This window comes from Cryptomeria japonica, chromosome 10 (genome assembly GCF_030272615.1).
Source record: "Cryptomeria japonica chromosome 10, Sugi_1.0, whole genome shotgun sequence".
NCBI classification, from domain to species: domain Eukaryota; kingdom Viridiplantae; phylum Streptophyta; class Pinopsida; order Cupressales; family Cupressaceae; genus Cryptomeria; species Cryptomeria japonica.
The window spans coordinates 529894655-529916786 of record NC_081414.1 but is presented as its reverse complement, the minus strand read 5'-3'; positions in this window follow the sequence as shown (position 1 = coordinate 529916786).

Genomic DNA, 22132 nt, shown 5'->3' with positions numbered 1-22132 from the left:
ATAATACCCTAACCCATTTCGGGTTAGGGCATAAAATAATAAGAAAAAATAAAACAAGTGGGATTATATAGAAATGCAACCCTAACCCAATTTCGGGTTAGGGTTAGCATTTTAGGGATTTTATATATATATATATATATATATATATATATATATATATATATATATGGGAGCATTAAAATGTAGTTTTAATCAGGGATAGCATTTTAAAAATTAAGGATGTCTTTATGTTAGGGAATTTAAAATTTGAGATGGGAGATTTAAATGGGTGTTTAAAAAATTTTAATTTTAATTAATAAATAGGGTTATTTTTATGATGGAATTATTATATGTTTTTTTTATTCTTTAGAAAATTTAAATTTTAATATAGTTAATTCAAGGGGTTTAAAAAGAAAGGATGAATATAGTTGGATAAACTATATGTTAAATCCATTAATATATTTAATTAATCAATGGACTTTCCCCTATATATTTGGAGTAGCTCATCTCGCAGTAAGGGAGTACATCATGGAGGGTGACATCATAGAAAAAGGGCAAATTGGATCACTAAGATCTTAGAATATGATGTTGATATTAAAACTACAAAGTTGGTCCGCGGAAGGGGCTTGTGTGAATATATAGTGGAGGACAGTGAACCCCGTGGTTTCGAAGCCATCACAGAAGAGATGGTTATGTTTATGCCTGACACCCCCAGCGACAGTTGGATTGACAAAAGGAAACATTTCATGAAGACAAGGATCTTTCCCAAAAATCTTCCCCCGGCTAAAAGAAGATTCTACCGACTCCAAAACAACGGTTTTTGCCTAATAAATGGAATTCTTTTCAAAAAGAATTTTGATAGAGTTCTACTCAAATGTGTGGACCAGAGCTAGGCTGATAAAATCCTCCAAGAATTTCACTATGGCCCCTTAGGAGGCCATTTCTTTGCACCCACGACTATTGTTAAAATTACCCAAGCCGAGTACTTTTGGCCATCCATGTTCAAAGATGTGAACATCCTAGTAAGAGGATGCAAAGAGTGCCAATATTATACCGAGAGAGGTAAGAAAGCGGCCATGCCACTTAGGCCTATGTCAGTGGAAGAGCCCTTTGCTCAATGGGGCCTCGATTTTGTCAAGATGATCAATTCTCCAAGTTCAGGCAGACATAAATGGATCCTGATTGCTACTGACTATTTCACCAGATGGTCTGAGGTCGTCCCTTTATGGATTTCATCTGAAAGCGAAGTGTTGGCTTTCCTAGAATATCTAACTTGTCAGTACGGTCCCCCAAAAACCATTATATCAGACAACGTGTGCGCCTTCACAGGCTTGCGAATCACATAGTTTGCTCTTAGCAGAGGTATTTACCTCAAGACCTCCTCTAACTACTACCCTCAAGGGAATGGTCTCACCGAATCTACTAATAAGAACCCGATCCAACTTATCAAGAGGATAGGCGCAGAATATAAGAGGGAGTGGCACCATCACCTAAGGAGCGCATTATGGGCAGACCACATAACACCCAAACAGATTCTCAAAAACTCCCCGTACAAGCTGGTATATGGGAAAGATGCACTTTTCCCCTTGTCACTGGAAATTTTGGCATTGCAGTTGCTAAAATCCATGGATATCACCAAAAATGGTCCAATGGCCGTAAGGTTAGCGAAGATTATGGAGCTAGAGGAAGCAAGGGAGACCACCTTCACAGCTCTCCAAGACAGACAAGAGGTCGTAAAAAGGTGGTTTGATAGTAAAAAGAGTTCTGCTATGGTGTTCACCCTCGGAGACCTTGTTTTCAAAGTACAACAAGAGGATGGTGAAACCAGATCAGCACGCCAAATTTGACTACCTATGAGAAGGTCCTTTCTGCATCATAGCGTGCAAGGGTTTCAATGCTTTCGAGTTAGAAGATATGAATGGAGACCCCCTCTCCATCCCAGTTAACGGTTTTCATCTCAAACCTTTTTATTAAGGGTCCCCTTCCCTTTTCAAGTAAATAGTGTACATTATGTGCATAGGTGTGATGTGTATTTATTTTAATTATTTTCAGCCCAACAAGAATCAAAAGAGATAGATCAGATAAGAGAAAAGTAATATCATTATATTAATACTTTCTTGTATTTTTGTTACAAAATGTGTGGGCCCTCGGCCTCACTTTTGTTTACATCTTGCAGTTCAAAAGCAGGTCATGTTTTGTGACTCTTTTTAGAGACTATCTTTAGTGTATTCTTCCTTAGTGTCAGAGTCCTCTTCTTCCCATGGCCATTCTAATTCAGAGAAGCTCTTGATCTCCCTATGCATGAATATAACTACTAGGTCAGGGTGTTGATCCAACATTATGATTATTGGGAAAATGTAGTCCCTGAACCCAGTATACCAGTTTGTGCCTTCCGGAATGGGGACTATCATATGGACTTGTAGGAGGAATTCTGCAGCAAGCTCGTCATGGTTTCTAAACCATTGATAAGTGGATGCCACTCCACTTCTTCGTTCTGTGAGATGAACTGCTCCAAGTCGGACACCGCAGGGAGTCCTAGGAAAGGTACATGGTACACGACTACATCTTCAAGGCCACCTAGGTAGTCTGCAGGAAAAAGCACTTGAGTCAACTGCGTCGTTAATAACCTGGAGTGGCCACAATCCAGCAAAGAAGCCACGAAGCACGAGAAAATATCCGTATTTACTCGGTATCGGTCTGGATTACCAATGAAATCTTCCCCAAGTATCCATTTGATAGCGACAATTATTAGTGGGTTCTTCCTCCATGTCATCCCTTGTAACCTCCAGTCTGATATGTTCCCCACAAAAGCGACTTGTGCCCTTCTACTGACAAGCCAAACTGAACTATCCATTTCTTTAGAAACTCTGTCATTAGAGCTCGCATTGTGGTGAAAGAATGTCTGAAAAAGACATTTATAGCAAAAATATTGGCAGGTAAGTGATCGGCAACTAGAGCTTACCTATTCCCCAATCCCAATGTCTCTGTCACACCTCTATTAATTTGCGTCATGCGAATGGGATTATTTTCAAGATATCGACATCTAGCCCATTCCTCGAAGAGAGAGATGGATGAAAGTAAAGAGCCACATGTACATTCAAGTACGTTGCCTTTAAATGTGAAAGCTCTGCCAACCTGTTTTAGCTCACGCGGCCATTATTTCTTACCTATCCTCTCAATCGAAGAAAGATTTTGCCTAAGAAATTTTTCTTGAGGAACGTCAAAGAAATCAAGTAGTTTTTTAGGAAAGTGGGAATGACGGCTCCCCTCATTCATGGAGTTTGATCGCAACAACATTTTGAGTTGGTGCGCATATTAGCCTATCCTTAGCTTTTGCAAGAAATAAGGCATTTCATGCATTTAAAGTTCAAAGATTCTCCTGGTCATCAATCTATTTGTTTTGTTGTTGCAAAGTGAGGCTTGAGGAAGACGTGTAGGTTCCCATCTCTCATTTCTGGCCTTCTAGCAAAAGGGAAAGGAAGCTTGTCCACCTATATGGATTCTGAGGCTTCGTCCACGAGGGTTGCTCCTAGAGGTTTATGGGTTAATATTTTTGAAGAACTATCTTACTCCTCGCACGCTATTCCCCCAAAGAAGGAGTATCCAAAGATGAAAACTAAAAATAAAACAATGACCCAGAATTCGTCGGTTGTTCCAGATTCTTTAGAAAATATCTATGAGCCCGAGGTCCGAAGGTAGCCCAAAAGCCTTAGAGAGGCTTCTTGCTCGAGGATGCTACATCACAGAAATGATCCTCATTTTGTAGTGGTGCATTTCTGGAAGAATGGCGCTCCTTAGTCTTTGGTCCCCACAGTTCCTTACTGCCTCGAGCTCGTGGCCGCTTGCGCAGAATCCTTTGATCCCACCTCATGTTCTGTTAGCGGCTCACACCTAAAATTTATCATATCTCTAGAGGCCATTAGGGAAATGCTATGCTCCCCAATCCTTGAAAACACTGAGGTTTTCTCAGAAAGATCTATGGAAGAATTCTGGGGTACCAGGAGAGACGCCTTAGTTTTATGTCAGAATACCCTCAACCGGAGTTTGTTAGCGGGGCTTCTTAAGTTCCCTTTGTCCTATAGCGATCTGAAGTAGGATGACCTCAGAGAAATCTCGTCTAACCTGGTATGGCTGTGTGGTCATGATAATGACTGGGATATCATAGCTTCCATGATGGGTTTTCTTTTCAAATGCAGGAAGCAAAGAGAGCCTTTCCATTTTGACTTCTCCATGACTATTGCTAAGGCCATGGTTAAGCAGTTATCCAAGTTTCAATAGTTGCGACACTTCAGATTCTCTTCAGTGTTGGTGCATCTGCTTCTGCATCAAAATGAAGCTTTCTTCACACAGTTCATGCACTTAGCCACTTACGATGAGATAGGAAGTGTAATGCCAATGTCTTGTTGGACACCTCTATTGCTGGCCTCTTATGATTCATACCAGTTTTCAGATTTGTTCTTGGCTCCCATGCTCAAAGATTTTGGAGTGATTCCCATTGAGCCTCTAACCCGTTTCTCATAGATTCAAATGAACTAGATGCAGAATGAATGCCCTCCTTGCGACTGGTTCGTGGGTCCTGATTTCTCTTTCATCCGTGTGTATGGGTTTTCTGAGGAGCCTTTCCGATTACCCACTTATGTAACTGATCGAACCCTAGCTCTGGAAATGGCAAGACAACTAGCAAGGGTTGAGCAAGTGATTGGTGTTGGGAAGCACGATACCTCCATTACTGAGGATAACAAGGCCATTGGTCCAATTACTCTAGTAAGAAGAAAAGTAGCTGAGGAAACCCTGACTTCAAAGATGGTGTACCTAGTGTAGCGTCCTAAAATTGTGACACTTGCAATTTCGACTGCATTTCGGTCTTCACGATGGCGACGCAACACGCAACCTGAATGGAGACCCTGAAACTTGCTCATGACACTGAAAACTGCATTTTTCAAGCACCTTGGCCTGAACCTCCTTGCACCCTGCTGTCCCGGGAGGTGGGACCAGAGCGCCCAGCGCCCTGGTCCTTCAGGACCAGGGCGCCCAGCCCCCTGGTCCCTGGGTCCTATTTTGGGCCCGGTCTCCTAAGGGGTCTTGGGTCTTTTTTGTTTGCAAATTGGAAATTAACTTTCCTGGTCGGCCTAAGGTCGAGAAAATCAGTCTATCAGCCCTAAAAGACAAGTATATAAACTACATTTTTCTCTCTCATTTGGGATGAGAAGGGGATATGTGTACAAAGCGTGGAAACTATACTCAAGCATTCAAGCATTCAAGCATTCCTTCAAGCAATTGATCATTTCAAGTCTCCATTCAAGGCTAAGTGTTGCATTCAAGACAAGGATTCAACCATTGAAGAGGAGATCACATACTACATGCTACATACAACATCTAAACCTTCGCACATAAGGATACAAACATCCTTAGAACAAGGTATTAGTACTTGTTTTACAGTCATTTACATTTACAGCTCTTGCTCATTTCTTGGTTAATTCCAAAACCGGGGTTTGACCTAAAGGCAAACCCCTAATCCCTAACCCCCCAATCGTCTTCGCTTTTCTGTGTGTAGGTTGCAGGTACGCGGCTGAAATTGAAGATCTGGAATCCTTGCGCAGAGACGAATAGATCCCCCTTCGTTTCGTGGATTTTTCGGAGGACCGTGGCGCCGGGCGCCATCGTCCCGACAACTTTTGCTCAAATTTGCAGGACAGCGCCGTATCGACATTTTACTGCTAATTCCAGGTCCGCAGCTTCATACTGTATTCCTATCTCAGTTTATAAGAGAATCTTTATCACTTTCTATGCATGCTTAGCTTAATTCTTCTATCAACATTCTTTACAAAAGAGGGTAGCCTTGCTGTCTTAACCCTTGAAACACATTTAGCATCCAATCTTGCATTGCGTGGGATTGGATCTTGTGGGTTTCAACCCCTCTTTTGAATGTAAAGTCTCTCCCCTAAGTGAAAACCATCGAATCCTGGCGAACCTCCCTTCTCTCTCCTCGGAGTTGGAAGAGGGGAGAACAACTAGGGTTCGATCGTGATTTTCCACTTTACACCTAGGTTTCGTGGCAATTGATGACTTTTGGAGTTACGACCCTAATGACTGCTTAAGCAAAAGGAAAAATGTTGTGAGGCATGAGCCTTGGGACTCATGGACAGAACGTATAAATCCCCAAATTGATGACCCAAGCAAATATGTGGGTCCTGATGATTTTCCTATTTTGGATCATCCCCCATGGTTAAAATTTTATTCCCAGTGCAAAGGTTCAACCCTGCGAAGCCGATTCCTCAAGTGTTGTTGGAGGGCATGAAAACTCTATCCTGGCCTAGAAAGAAAAGGAAAAATTTTTGGGTCTACCATCAGGAGGTAAATCAGCTTAGAGCTAGCCTTGGGAACATGCCCCTGGATGAGCATTTTGAACAAGAATGGAGCAAAGTAAATAAATTTGACAATGAGACAGGCGACAGTTCATCACGCAGCAACTCATCTCCTAAGATAGTTGCCCAGCAAGAGGTCGAGATTATAAATTTCAAAAGGCAGGAGCCAGAGCAAGAGATCCCTCTTTCTTCAAACACTGCAACTCGCAGACCTTGTTCGGAGTCTAGTAAGAGGTGGTCCAAGAAGTAGTCCTCTGAGGGCCCTCCAAAGAAGAAGCCACATCTCAGTGGGTCAAAAAGGGTTGCACCCATTACATCAACAGCAACATCTGCAGATCTTTAGCCGTCACGCCCTTCTACTGATCAGGTACGCCCTTTTTTCCCTTCTTCCAATTCTCTGGATGTTCTCGCATTTGCCCCTGCACCCATGATGCAAACCTCAGTCCCTATTGCTCTCACTTTGGCCCTGGTGGGTATGCCAGTTTATCCCTAAGATGTGCTAACATAGGCTTCTATTCCTTTCTTGGGTGCGGTTTCCATATCTACGTCTTTTCAGTCACCAACATTGGAAGCAGTCCCTGTGTCACGTAGGTTAGGTTTTGAAGAATCATCCCCCCAGAGTATGGTTGCAGTGTCTACCAACCCCTTCCCATTAGTGGGTTCCCCTTTTGTCCTGTTATTTTCCCCATTGGCTGTGACTCATTCGGTCCAATCTTCTTTCACTACCCCTTTTTCGCATTTCCCTTTCGTAGTCCCTCCCGATGCAACTTTTGCAAGTCAAGTTATCGACCATCTGGATATGTTCTAGTAGCAGGTTGTTTATGATAGAACCATCAGTTTGAGTAAGACTAATAAGCGGAAGGAGAAGGAAGGTGCTCGTCGCACTCGCCCTCGCTTGCAAACCCATTTCAGCGAGCAAAGGGATTGCCTTTTCTTTGCAAATCTAGTTCCCAAGGTTGACAAGCCAGAGTCCCAGATGAGGCCCAATGATTATGAGCTATAGGCAATGGGCGTTAGTCTCCAAAGCACCATGGCATCTGACAAGGTCAGAATGATGGAAGAGACTTTCAAAGCAGTATCCATGGACTTTATCAAGAAAAGTTGTCATTTAGAAAAGCTCCAAGCAGAGAACTCTAGCCTCCATGATTCCCTTTCCCAGCAAAGGAAGGAAGATAAGGCTCGAGTATCAGAGATCAATAGTTTGTAGAGCCTGCTAAATCAAGCTAATTCAGAGAAAGGGAAGTTGCAGTCGGCTCTTAACAACATAGGGTCTTAGCTGAAAGGTCAAGAAGTGACAAGAAATGTGGCCCTGAAGGAATTGCAAGATAAAGATTCTATGATACAACTATTGAAAGCTACCTCCAGGGATGTTGCTCAGGTTCAAATGCAATTGCACGAAGAAATCCTTCTCAAAGAGGATTATACCCGTCAACTGAGTGAGGCCCAAGTGTCACGATCAGAGGAAAAGATGAGTTTCGAGGCTGAGCTGAAGGAGAGAGAAACTAGCCTTGAACAATCCGGCAAGTGTGTTTCAGAATTAGAGACTCTCCTACAGAAGGAGCATAATCATGCATTACAGCTGCAACAGGCCATCAGGACCGGGGAGGCAAAAATCTTAGCCTTGGAAAATCAAATGGCCATTGAACAAAGCAAAAGCCAGCAGCTCCAATAGGAGATGATTGTGAAAGATAATGAAATATCTCGTTTGCTGAGTCTGCCACCTCTACAATAGATTGCTCCAGATTTCTCTACCATGCTAACAGAGCTATATGTTTCCCATTGGGAAAGAGTAAAATAGTACTGCCCATCCTTGCAGCCAGTGTTAAGATTTTTTAGTGACGCGCAGTCCTTCTGTGTCGAGGCTGGACACCTTATTAATAATTCTATGCTTGTCATCAGTCCGAAGTTCCCAATAGCCCAGAATCTTATCCAATTGATTTATTCTGCTCAAGAGGAGGAACTTAGGGAGAAAGGGATTGTGGATCGTCGGCAATTAGTCAAAAATACTAATGTCTTCATAAACCGACATAGGATAATTATGCAGGTGTCAGTGGCTCTAGCACCTTTGCAATTTTTAGTACTAGACATCAAGCGGTGTGTTAAGAAATTTGTTTCTTTAGGTCTACCTTCTCCTTTCCCTGTAGATGGTTCTGTGCTACAGGTTGAGAAAGTTTTGTAGCAGGTCAAAAATGTGCAGCAGGATAGAGCTTTCCTATCATGGCTGGGAAGTCCCATTTCAGTTAATGAGGTGGAATGTCTTTTGTATCGTCTAGCCCAGCTCTCCGCTCTCTTGAACCAAGTCCAGGAGGAGCTTGTACCTCTCCTCTTTGATGAATTAATTTGCTTGGATCAATATTTCCAAGATTTGGAGGCACAAGCTACACTCTCTGAAGATGAATTGTTGCCTTTGCAACAGGCTTTTGATCTTTTCCATCCTATTGCGGTTTGAGGTCTGGTTTATGTAACTAGTAATTTTTGGTTCTCCTATTCCGTAGGCAGAATTTCCCCTATTAGTTGCCAGGAAATGTTCACTTTATTTTTTTCCCCCGGTTTACGTTTTCGGTGGGCCTGGTTATTATCACCTTTTAGCCAGCAGGGCAGAGCGCGTAGGACACTTGGCGGCAAGACGTTGCTCCCTCGGTCCATCTTTGGTGTCCATTTTTTGAAGCAGCGCGGGGGTTACAAATGGTAATGTGTGGTAACTATTTTTGGTGGGCCCACTCATTAACACAATATGAGAATGGTTTCTTGCAGTTATGTCTTTTTCCGCAGCCCATTCACGGTTTACAAAATCTTTTCAGTTCATGGTAACCTACAGACCGTTGCCGGCGAAAAGTAGAATTTCAGGGTTTGTTTTGTTGGGTGCAGCCTCCGTAGCGACACGACATGTTTTCTATTATGAAAGGGTTGTGCCATTTTGGCATTTTAGGGAACTGTTTTTAGAAGCAAGGACCTCTTTAAATGAGGTTTTTTCCCTTGTGTAAAGGGGTTCAGAACTTGAAAAGAAAGAAGAACAGTACAATTTGCAAAGTAGGGGTTTTCTTTTGTTTCCAACCTTTAAAAACTATTTTGACCCTACTAGAAGGAGATTATTCAAATTGTGCCTACAGCCTTTATGATGTCTCTTTTAGTATGATGTTAATGTTATTTTTTGTGCTCCTGTGTTGAAAAATTTTGATAACTTTGGGAATATCTTTATCCAAGACTTCACTGATTAAACTATGTTTCTATACTTGTTATCTGATGAATGCGTGATGAATATTTCCATTTGTTTTTCAAGTAAACTTGGTTGTGGCTTTGATTATGTTCTTGATCCGAATTGGTAAATTGTTGAATGGAATTATTTCCATTGGTTCATTATCTCTTAATGATCTGGCATATTGCCCAATTATTTTAGTATTATTTTTAAAGGGTATATGTTTCTTTCCCTTTTCCTCAAAACCCAAAGAAGAGTTGGCTTCTCAATCTTGAAGGTCATTCCGTGTTTCCTGCGTAAATTGTTTCCCCAACATTGAATTTCCCATAAGGCTATTTGTCCCCAAAGAAAAATTTAGAGTCAACAAAAGGATCTCACTAGTTATGATAAGATTAAAGTGCGTTTTGGAACTAGGTGCATGGCATGTGTTTAATGTAAAATTGAATGTAATGAATTGTATAAAAGTTATTGGATGAACTTCATTTTGTTATCTACATTTTAACCTTAATAAATGAACTTCATCTTATTAGCTATATTTTAACTATAATGGATGAACTCAATTGGTTATTTACATTTTAACCTTAATAAATGAACTTCATCATATTAGCTAAAATGGATGAACTCATTTGGTTATTTACATTTTAACCTTAATAAATGAACTTCATCATATTAGCTATATTTTAACTATAAAGGACAAACTCATCTGGTTATTTACATTTTAACCTTAATAAATAAGCTCCATCATATTAGCTATTTTGTATCTAAAATGGATGGACTCATCAAGTTAACTATATTTTAACTTCAATGGATGAATTCATATGTTACCTATGTTTTAACTTCTATGGGTAAATTTCCTCATGTTAGACTCATCTTCAACCTTAATGGATGAATGCATCCTATTATCTATTATTTTAATTTACTGAACAAATTATATCCTGGTTTAAAGTAATAACATGAAATTAAGTTAGCCCGCTTAATTGGATAAAAAATCATGAGTAGATATAGATGTTTAAATAAGTAACCATGTTGGGAAACCCTTTAGGTGTTAGTTATGCCTTCCTTTGTGTTATCGAAGCTTTTGATAACTCATTGTATCATCATGTTGTTTTTAAAACTCTAAAAAAAAAAAATATTTGCACTCCATTTGTGTGTTTTAGCTTAATCCCTTCGGGGTTTCTTGGAGGGGAATTACAGAGGAATACCTAGTAAAATCAATGCTACTATTGTTCACTTCTTATTTTTCTTTGACTGGGACTTTCAATCTAAAAACTCCAAGCCTCTGCTACATGTTTACTGCAAGCTCACCAAATCTTTTAATTTTTTTACAATAATGCACACCGGTGCAGAGATCTTTCAGAGTTGCCAATCACTGCTGTGAGAATTTATAAAATCATTTATAGAACATGAACAAATCTTGACTTACACAAAGATAAAAAGATAGCGGACTTTCAAAACTTGGATGGGAATTGATTCTCATGACAAAAAGAAAACATTCCTGACTTCATACAACACTACTAGGTAGATAACAACAGATCTAAAAAATACTTTCAGATTTACAACACTTTAATGACTCTTTCCTCAAATTCGATAGGCAAAACATTTGGGATTCGATTCAACATGAGTTATTACAACACAATTCCCTAGCAGAGTCGCCATTTTTGTTGTTCACCAAAACTGGTTAACCTAAGTTCACCTACAATTGGTTCTATGAAATAGCCAGCTTCAAACAATGGAATACTTCAAGACTTGGACAACATAACATAGGACCCTAATTGAACCTCCTACAATTCAGGTTCTACTAGACCTAGGGGGACACCCTTTTGATGCATAGAATTAAAACCATTACACACTTATGACAACATCAATAAAAGTAGAAAGATCTCATAAAATGCTCAAAACAAGGAGGGTACTGTAGACAGGATAGATCAACACTTACAACTCAGCAATGTTTGAATCATGAGATGGATGGAACACTACCACAAAACAAAAAACAAAAGATATTCTGATTTTGGATTTTTAAAATTGGTGTTCTGACAATCCTTCAACATTACAAAAGACCAGTGCCTTATCATGGCTACAAAGTCGTGCATAAAGCTAGAAGAGAAATCTTAGATGTAACCTACTTTCAACATTAAATTTTCATGTATTAATGTATTACATTAATAAAATTTTCTACTCTGTCATAAAATCATGCTTACAAATCCAACATAGACATTCAACATCATTAATGTTGGGTTTTAGGATTTAAATCATTCCTTGAAAGAATACCCAAAAGACAAACATTACACTCTCAGGGAAAACTGAAAGAAACAAATCCAAATTACCCTTGATAAAATGAAATTGTATAAATTCAAATGGTATTTTGGAGACAATTTTATGGAAAATCACACATGCCTTGCATATGTGTAAACCTACAAACTGAAACAAGACCTAAAACAAAGACAACACTGAAAACCCAGAAGAAACACATTGTTATTTGCAAAGAATGAAAACTACCATCATTGGAACCTACAATTTTGGATTTTTCCCTTGGAGAAAATCTCCAAAAAATTAGAACCCTTACAATTGAGAAGATATGAGAATATGAAGGAGGGGGGAAAAGACCAGAATGCATCAGAGATTGCCAAGTGTCCCTTTTTCCCTAATTGAAAAATATTTCCCTCTCTTCCCATGGAAACTTTTCTCAAAATATCTAATGTTTGTTAAAACAAACTGCATGACTAGATTCCTCACCCTGAAAGCTTTCTGATGATATATAATACTTCTATATTTGGGTAAAAATAACCCCCAGGCGAATTAATCACTCAATGTGAGCCCATCATTTAAGTTTTGGAATTTTACCTATAGTCTGGACTCTGTATTTAAATTTGATTTTTACCAATTTTTACAACCTACGTCCTGCCACATGGCAGCTTGTGATTCACCTATAAATCCATTGGAATGACACCTCACCTATCTGCTACCTCACCCACCTTGCGGGCCGCTACCTATCTGCCACTAGACCTGCCAGCTCATCGTCATCTCAGCGGGACGCACCAGCTGGACCGCCACCTGTACCTACCAGCTCACTTGCCTCTATTTCACGAAGGGTAATGGTCGAGTACTTTTCCATTGTGAATTAGCGATGGCCTTTGATCATCTTTGAACTTGCTTGATCTTTAACATGCCTTTTTTGCATGTGCTTTTTCATTGTTTCGCGATGGGTAACTTGGGAGCACCTTCTCTTTGTGAAACAACGAGCATCGTTCGATCATCTGCAACTTGCATTCTCTTTAACTCACCTTTCCACTACAAAACTTGGTTAGCTCGAGAACCATGCACACGTGGGATCCACCTGGTCACCAGCTATCTCTTACATGGGATCCACCTGGTCGCTAGCTATCTCTTCACCACCTCGGGGTTGGTGCATGCACGTGTGGGGTCCACTAGGCACCAAGCTTGGACCTTGCATCCAAAGCCTCTAAGATTTAACACTATGGTTGAGTGTGTTCTTAGTTTTAAACATCAAAATATTCCTTCACCCAGTGAATGTGGGATATATGTCTTATGCCTGGAACTGCATTTTCTTGGAAATTTTCTGAGTCTTAGTTTGTAAATATGCATTTGTTTGGAATTTATATGTCCTTTCTCTTAAAATATGCTGGCCATGGGCTTTAAACTTGGCAATCATACATTTTTCTGAAACTAAACCTACGCAAAACTCCCTACCATGCATGATGGCAAGGAAAAGTTTGGCCTGCACCTCATGCAGAGGGACTGGCAATACACCTGACAATTGCATTGGCTAAAAGTTATGGTAACCATACCATGCAGGGGATTAACACCTGCCAATTTGCATTTGCAGAAAGGTTTGAAATGCCTTTTCCATAACCATTGCCTCCCAAAAACCACGCAGGGGAGAATGCTAGCAGAGGTCGTGGGCATAAGACCTGCCATTGCATTTGTCTGGAGTTTCAAATGTCTCCCAACTTTCCACCTATTGTTGCATTTGTTTGGAGCTTCTAAACATTCACCTCACCACCACAGGAGCTACACCTTCCACAGGGGGACTTTGTCTCTGCACCATTGCATATGATGCCAATTTCATTTGGTAAAATTTTCAAAAACCTTCCCCATTTCCACATAGAGGAGGGATGATAGTTTTAAACCTACTAATCTGCATTTGCTTGAGGTTCTTTAGCCTTTTCAACCACATTCTGCACAGACTTGGGGAGGATTTGGCAAGGATCATGGAATTTGGTTTACACCAACCAATAGCATTTGCTTGAAGATTTAAAACTGCTCAACATTTCCCTTTGTTTCCAACGTAGGGGAGGAGCTGGCAAAGGCTCTAGAATCTGGAACAACACCTGCTAATATTTGCTTTGAAAAAATTTCAATTTAACCATACCCCTTTTCAAAGTACGCAGGGAGAACTGGGCAAAGGTTGTGGAATTTGGGCTTGCATCTGTTAAGATTGATGATAGTCCCAAAGATACTGAGAGGGGGGGTGAATCAATATCTAACCGGTTAACAAAATCTTTAACCTTATTAAGTATTTTGCATTCCAAAATAGTGTACCAGTAAACAATAATTAATGCAGCAAATAAGAACAGTAAAGACAACATAGAAAGCACACCATAACACAATTTGTTTAATGAGGAAACCCAGTCTGGGAAAAACTTCGGTGGGATTTGTGACCCACAATATTTACTCACTGGCCAATGAATGGATATTACTTACAAAAGGGGCATGCACATGCATGAAGGCCAACTGCCTAGAGCTCACTGGTCAATTACAAAAGGAAGTCTCACTGACTTACAAAATGGATTATGAAAATCTAATATAATGTACTGCTATAAAATAGCATCTGCTATGCCAGGTTCAGTACCGGTTTAAGCTCATACAATAACCATAAAACCCTTCTACAAAATTTGCCTTAATATTCGCTCTACATAGCCATCATATCTATCCTCTATCATGTATCTCTAAAAATTGATCTACAAGATCTCATACTTATATATGAGTCTTATTACAACATTCCATGTCGGCTTCAAAAAAAGATATTACAATTAAATACAAAATATAATAATCAAAATCCTATCAGCTAGGGTGTCGGTAAACATTATTGTCACTATTGGTGAACTATCTACCGGTGTAGAGTCTGTCGATGTTGGTTCCTATCGGTGCCATAAGATTGCAAGGTTGCCATCAATGACAACACCTTCAATCACCTTTAACTACCATTAGAATGTGCAATGCCAACAACATCTTCCAATTGCAATTTGCTGAAACCATAAAGCCCCACGCCACACAGGGAAGAAGGAAATCACGTTTTAAACATGCCAATGCACATTGTTTAAAATTAAAAACTTTTTCACCACACCATGCACCACAGTAGGGAGGAGGGAGGATGCCTTGCCAAATTGCATTTGCATTGAAAATGTTTCTATTTGGCTTCACATGCAGATCAAATTTTGAGTGAACCGACAATTAAACCTAAAACTGATGACAGTGTACAAACTAAACCAACAGAGACAGTATTTGTATAGTCTGAGAAAGGTAATATAGATAATTTACATGTTATAGATAATATTGTGGATAATACTCCACTGATAGTAATAGATATTGAACCAAGTGATGAAGCCACCAGTGTAAAAGAGGATGAGAAAAGGGATACACCAGGAGAGGATAAGGAAGAAAATGAAAAGGAGATTGAACCGACAGTTGATTCCCCAACAAAATTTTTGACAATTTACACTTCTCAAGTTGAGAAGAAATCAATCACAAAGATGAGTCCCATAGAGCTAATGATGATGGCTCCGTTGTTCACCAAAACTGGTTAACCCAAGTTCACCTGCATTTGCTTTTATGAAATAGCCAGTTTCAAACAATGGAATACTTCAGGACTTGGACAACATAACATAGGACCCTAATTGATCCTCCTGCACTTCAGGTTCTACTAGACCTAGGGGGGACACCCTTATGATGCATAGAATTAAACCCATTACACACTTATGACAACATCAATAAAAGCAGAAAGATCTCATAAAAGGCTCAAAACAAGGAGGGTACTATAGATTGGCTAGATCTACACTTACAACTTAGCAATGTTTGAATCATGAGATGGATGGAACACTACCACAGAATAGAAAACGAAAGATATTCTGATTTTGAATTTTTAAAATTGGTGTTCTAACAATCCTTCAACATTACAAAATACCAGTGCCTTATCCTGGCTACAAAGTCATGCATAAAACTGGAAGAGAAATCTCAGATGTAAGCTACTTTCAACATTAAATTTTCATGTATTAATGCATTACATTAATACAATTTTCTACTCTATCATAAAATCATGCTTACAAATCCAACATAAAAATTCAACATCATTAATGTTGGGTTTCAGGATTTAAATCCTTCCTTGAAAGAATACCCAAAAGACAAACAATGCACTCCTAGGGAAAACTGAAAGAAACAAATCCAAATTACCCTTGATAAAATGAAATTGTATAAATTCAAATGTTATTTTGGAGATAATTTTATGGAAAATCACACATGCCTTGCATATGTGTAAACCTACAAACTGAAACAAGACCTACAACAAAGACAACACTGAAAACCCATAAGAAACACACTATTATTTGCAAAGAATGAAAACTGCCATCACCGGAACTTGCAATTTCGGATTTCTCCCTTGGAGAAAATCTACAAAAAATTGGAACCCTTACAATTGAGAAGAAATGGGAATATGAAAGAGGGGGGAAAAGACCAAAATGCATCAGAGATTGCCAAGTGTCCCTTTTTCCCTAACTGAAAAATATTTCCCTCTCTTCCCGTGGAAACTGCTCTCAAAATATCTGATTTTTGTTAAACCAATCTACATGACTGGATTCCTCATCCCGAGAGATTTCCAATGATATATAATACTTTTGTATTTGGGTAAAAAATAACCCCCAGGCAAATCAATCACTCAATGTGAGCCCATCATTTAAATTTTTGAATTTTACCTATAGTTTGGACTATGTATTTAAATTTGATTTTTACCAATTTTTACAACCTGTGTCCTGCCACGTGGCAGCTTGTGATTCTCTCATGAATCCATTGGGATGACACCTCACCCACCTTGCGGACCGCCACCTATCCACCACTGGACTGCCACTAGACCTGCCAGCTCATCGCCATCTCAGCGGGACCCGCCAACTGGACCGCCACCTGTACCTGCCAGCTCACTTGTTGTTATTTTGTGAAGGGTAATGGTCGAGCACTTTTCCATTGTGAATCAGCAATGACCTTTGATCATCTTTGAACTTTCTCGATCTTTAACCTACCTTTTTTGCACATGCTTTTTCATTTTTTCGCAATGGGTAACTTTCGAACACCTCCTCTTTGCGAAACAATGACCACCGTCTGATCATCTGCAACTTGCATGCTCTTTAATTCACCTTTCCACTACAAAACTCGCTTACCTCAAGAACCATGAACATGTGGGATCCACCTGGTCGCCAACTATCTCTTCACCACCTCGGGGTTGGTGCATGCACATGTGGGGTCCACTGGGTGCTGAGCTTGCACCTTGCATCCAAAGCCTCTAATCTTTGACACTATGGTTGAGTGTGTTCTTAGTTTTAAACATCAAAATATTCCTTCGCCCAGCGAGTGTGGGATATATGTCTTATGCCTGGAACTGCATTTTCTTGGAAATTTTCTGAGTCTTAGTCTGCAAATATGAATTGTTTGGAATTTATACGTCCTTTCTCTCAAAATACGCAGGCCCTGGGCTTTAAACTTGGAAATCATGCATTTTTCTTAAACTAAACCTATGCCAAACTCCCTACCATGCACCATGGCAAGGAAAAGTTTGACCTGCACCTCACACAAGGGGTGTGGCAGTACACCTGGCAATTGCATTGGCTGAAATTTATGGTAACCATACCATGCAGGGGATTTGGCATTTAACACCTGCTAATTTGCATTTGTAGAAAGGTTTGAAATGCCTTTTCCATAGCCATCGCCTCCCAAAAACCACACAGGGGAGAATGCTAGCAGAGGTCGTGGGCATAAGACCTGGCATTGCATTTGTATGGAGTTTCAAATGTCTCCCAACTTTCCACCTGATGTTGCATTTTTTTGGAGCTTCTAAACACTCACCTCACCACCGCAGGAGCTGCACCTTCCACAGGGGGACTTTGTCTCCGTACCATTGCATATGGTGCCAATTTCATTTGGTAAAATTTCCAAAAACCTTCCCCATTTCCATGTAGAGGAGAGATGCTAGTTTTAAACCTATTAATTTGCATTTGCTTGAGGTTCTTTAGCCTTTTCAACCACATTATGCGCAGACTTGGGGAGGATTTAGCAAGGATCTTGGAATTTGTTTTACACCAGCCAATAGCATTTTCTTGAAGATTTAAAACTGCTCAACATTTCCCTTTGTTTCCAACGTAGGGGAGGAGCTAGCAAAGGCTCCAGAATCTAGAACTACACCTGCTAATATTTGCTTTGAAAAGTTTTCAATTTAACCTTACCCCTTTTCAAACTACGTAGGGAGAACTGGGCAAAGGTTGTGGAATTTGGGCTTGCATCTTACAATTGCAATTCACTGAAACCATAAAAGCCCACGCCACACAAGGAGGAAGGAAATCACGTTTTAAACCTACCAATGCACATTGTTTAAAATTAAAAAGGTTTTCACCACACCATGCACCATAGCAGAGAGGAGGGAGGATGCCTTGCCAAATTGCATTTGCATTGAAAATGTTTCTGTTTTCCTTCACATGCCACGCTGGATGAATTTGGCTTCATGCCACACTAGATGAATTTGGCTTCATGCCACACTAGATGAATTTGGCTTCATGCCAATTGCACTGGATTTGGTTTATTAAATTCTTTTCACATTTGCCACATACCAATTTGCATTTGGTGTTGGAGTTTCTTTGCTCTCTCACTGTCCAACTGGAAAATTGGAGTCAAGCTGAAATGGATATGCATTGCCATGAAATAAGAACATTTTGTCATAATATTAATGCACAGGCATGAGCTAGGTCGGGCCCCAAAGTGGGTCCAACTAAATTATTTTTGTTTTCATGCAACAGACCTTTGAAATGCCTTAGACACCTTGAACATGCCTCTGGAATTTATCGACATATTTTTCTGATCATCAAAATGAGTTTTGCAACTTTTAGGTGCTTGCGCCACATTTTTGCATTTAAACCCAAAGATGCAATTTTAAAACTGGTCAAAACACCTTTCTGGACTTCGCAAACTATCAGGCATACTGTCTGATATATAACCATTCACTCTATCAAACTGTTTTCCAAGATGAATCTTGAGTGGAGAAATTTTAATGGTCAAAGATGACCAAATGGCTCTATCAGCACTATGAACCTGATAAAATCAATGTGGAGAGACCTCAAAATGCCTTTCTTAAAAATATCAAACGATCTCCGTAGACTCCGAAATTTGGGGAATAGGTACCTTGAAGTAGAGAGAAGACCTTGGAATTCTTAGGTCAACCAAAAGGCTGACTGGGTGCAAGTAGTACGCTCATGAAAATAGAAACTTTAACTGATGCAACAATGAAAATGCAGAAAACTGAATGAAGTGGCTCAAGAAACCGTCTTGAAAAACTGATCAAACGGATTGGCAAGGGCCTAAAATTTGAAACATAGCTTGTCTTTTATACCAGAAATATCCTGGAATAAATATTCTGGCATGACATTCACCTGGGCATCTTTTACAGATGTGCAAAGTGAGGCTCTGACTAGCTGTCGAAACAGGGACTTGTGCAAACAATACAAATTGCAAACAGATTGAGCTTGCCAAACTGAGCAAATGGATTCATAAAGACTTGAAACTTTGCATGGAAGCACACTTATATGCATAGAATTTAGTGCACTTTTAATTTCAACATGACGATCATCTGGTCAAAAGTTATAGGCGCTCAAAGTAGGCCACTTCATAAAATCTGCATTTGCACCTAAGATGCACTTTTAGCTCACCCCTTGAAATGGGTACCTGATAAACTAATCCAAACTGAAATCTAAAAGTTGTAGAACACTTCATAGGCCAAATGAAAGGTTTAGAAATTCATAAGCCTTACCCTTTGATAATCAACTGGCTCCATTTTACCCTCTTTATAACTAGGCCACTCCGGATGAGATAAGGTGGCTTTCTGAGGATGAAATAGCAAAATTTCAAAATGGGCCTCAAAAATTGACTCAAATTTAATGAGTCCCAACGGGCTACTCAAAAGCTAATGAAGGAGGGATATGCAGATAAAGGAATAATAGATTAATCAATAACAATTTTGCATAGATTGATTCCTTCTTGTATGATTGAAAATGAAGCAAGCCCTTCCGGCAAGCTTAAGGTATTGATAGAGCACATATCTAAAAAATTTCAATCATTACAGCAGATTTCTGACCGACAAGCACTTGAAAGATTTACTTTGGCTAACAAATCTGCTTTTGACCAGGTTATTAAGACAGAGATGAGGAAGGTTGTAGAGAAGCTTATACTTATTGAAAATTCTTTGAAACAATGTACTAACACCTACAGGGTATGTTGTACATTCTTACAACAAATGTAGATAAGAGGTTAAAGGAGTTACATGAAAATATTGTCAATATTGCTAACTCTTTTGATGGACTAACTTCACTTACAACATCCATCCATTGATGGACAAATTTTGACTTTGGAAAACCAAGTTTTTGCTTTTAGGAAAGAAACAAGATCATTCGGAGAGCAAGGAGTCTCAGAGGTTTTGTGAGTCCAAGATTGGATATTTCACTTTGTGTACATAAGAGGGAATGTATGGACATGCTTGCCAAGCCCACACTAGCAGAATTCACTGAGAAAGAAACACTTGCACATTTATTGAGTGGACTTGTATCCATATCTAAAACATTCAAAACTGGCTAGGATACCTATATACAGTTGCTAGAGAAAGCTTATCTGGAAATCTTGAGATTGGTCAATCTCTAATAAAGTAATTTGTAACAATTCTTTCAATTCTTTCATTGGTATTTGGCATTGATGCCAAAGGGGGAGTATATGTATGTGAAAAATATGTATATATATATAATCCTAGGGGGAGGATATTAGATAGAGTATATTGCAGACATAGTCAATTAGCTTAGGGGGAGCATGTTTCATGTTTCAGTTAAACCGACAGGGAATTTATTTTTCACATGAGTGTTTCCGTCAATGCCAAAGGGGGAGATTGTTGGAAATTGACAATCATTGGATCCATATGTTGTCATTAATGGAAACAAGCTTCTGTAGAAGGCATATACTGGTGGATATTGGTATTGGAGTAATCAGGGTCATCACCGGCACAAACATCAACATCCAAGACTTCAGTGGAGCTGACATCAGTTTGGGGTCTAAAAAGTTTTATTTGTAAAATCATTTTGTATAGGGCCAACATTGAATATCTTTTGTAATGTATTTTAAGCCGACATAAGGCATATTGTTTGTAGAGGGTATAAAAGTCAGTCTGTTAGGTCCTTTTAATAAAAGAAATGGTAGTAGAACTATGTGATGCAAAGGATATGTATGTAGGTCATTTGTATGTGAATGTTATATCATGCAATGATCAGTAGATGGTTTATAAAGCATTCTTGGACAAAAGGAGATACCAGTAGAAGGATTCAGGGTTTATGAACTGGTACATAACAGAGCTATAACCAAAACTCTTTTTGGCATTGTAGATGCATTTTGTGAGTTCACCATTACTGTTTTATCTCAATATAAGCTTGTAGTCAGTGAGACTCTTTTGTGTTGAGCAGTGTTCTCTAGGAAGTGTGCCTTCCTGCATGTGCAGGCCCCCATGATATGTAATATCTTTCATATGGCCAGTGAATTGATATTGTGGGTCACAAATCCCATCGTGGTTTTTCCTCTTTGAGGTTTTCCATGTATAAAATTCAATGTGTTATGGTGTTCATTCATGTGGATGGTTTATTTATTTAATGTTATATGTTTCTTCATTTACTGGTTTATATATGTGTTTTATAATAAGGTAAAATCTTATATTACCGACATAACACTGATTCACCCCCCCCCCCCCACACCTCTCAGTGTTCTTGGATTCCAACATATTGGTCATTATGACATAATTGTTTTAACTTTATAAGCTCTATATGTATTCATACAATCAATATGAATTGCATCTTTCTTACAATTTTAGTCTCTTCATTTAGGTGAGAAACATTAATATGATCCTTTCTCATTCATCTATACCTGTTACCTAATATCTCACATAATACATATTCACTTGTAGCCACACTCTACCTCTTCTGCATTTTATGGTGAACATTTTTACCACTGGTAAAACACTTTTCTCACTTGCCTAAATGAAATAACTATAGTAGGGGAGAAAATAAAATGCTTATATTGTTATGCCTTTATTCACTTGACTGGTAAAAACAAAAAGTCTTTCACCTCCCTTTTATTAATGAAGGTCTTTCACATAAAAAATGTTACACAACCCTAACTATATCATTTTAATTTTTGACTGCAATACTCAGATACATAATGAAATATAAATCCCTATGCATTATTTTCTTCATTAGGCCTAAATGGGCATCAACCATTGTCCATCTTGGACCAA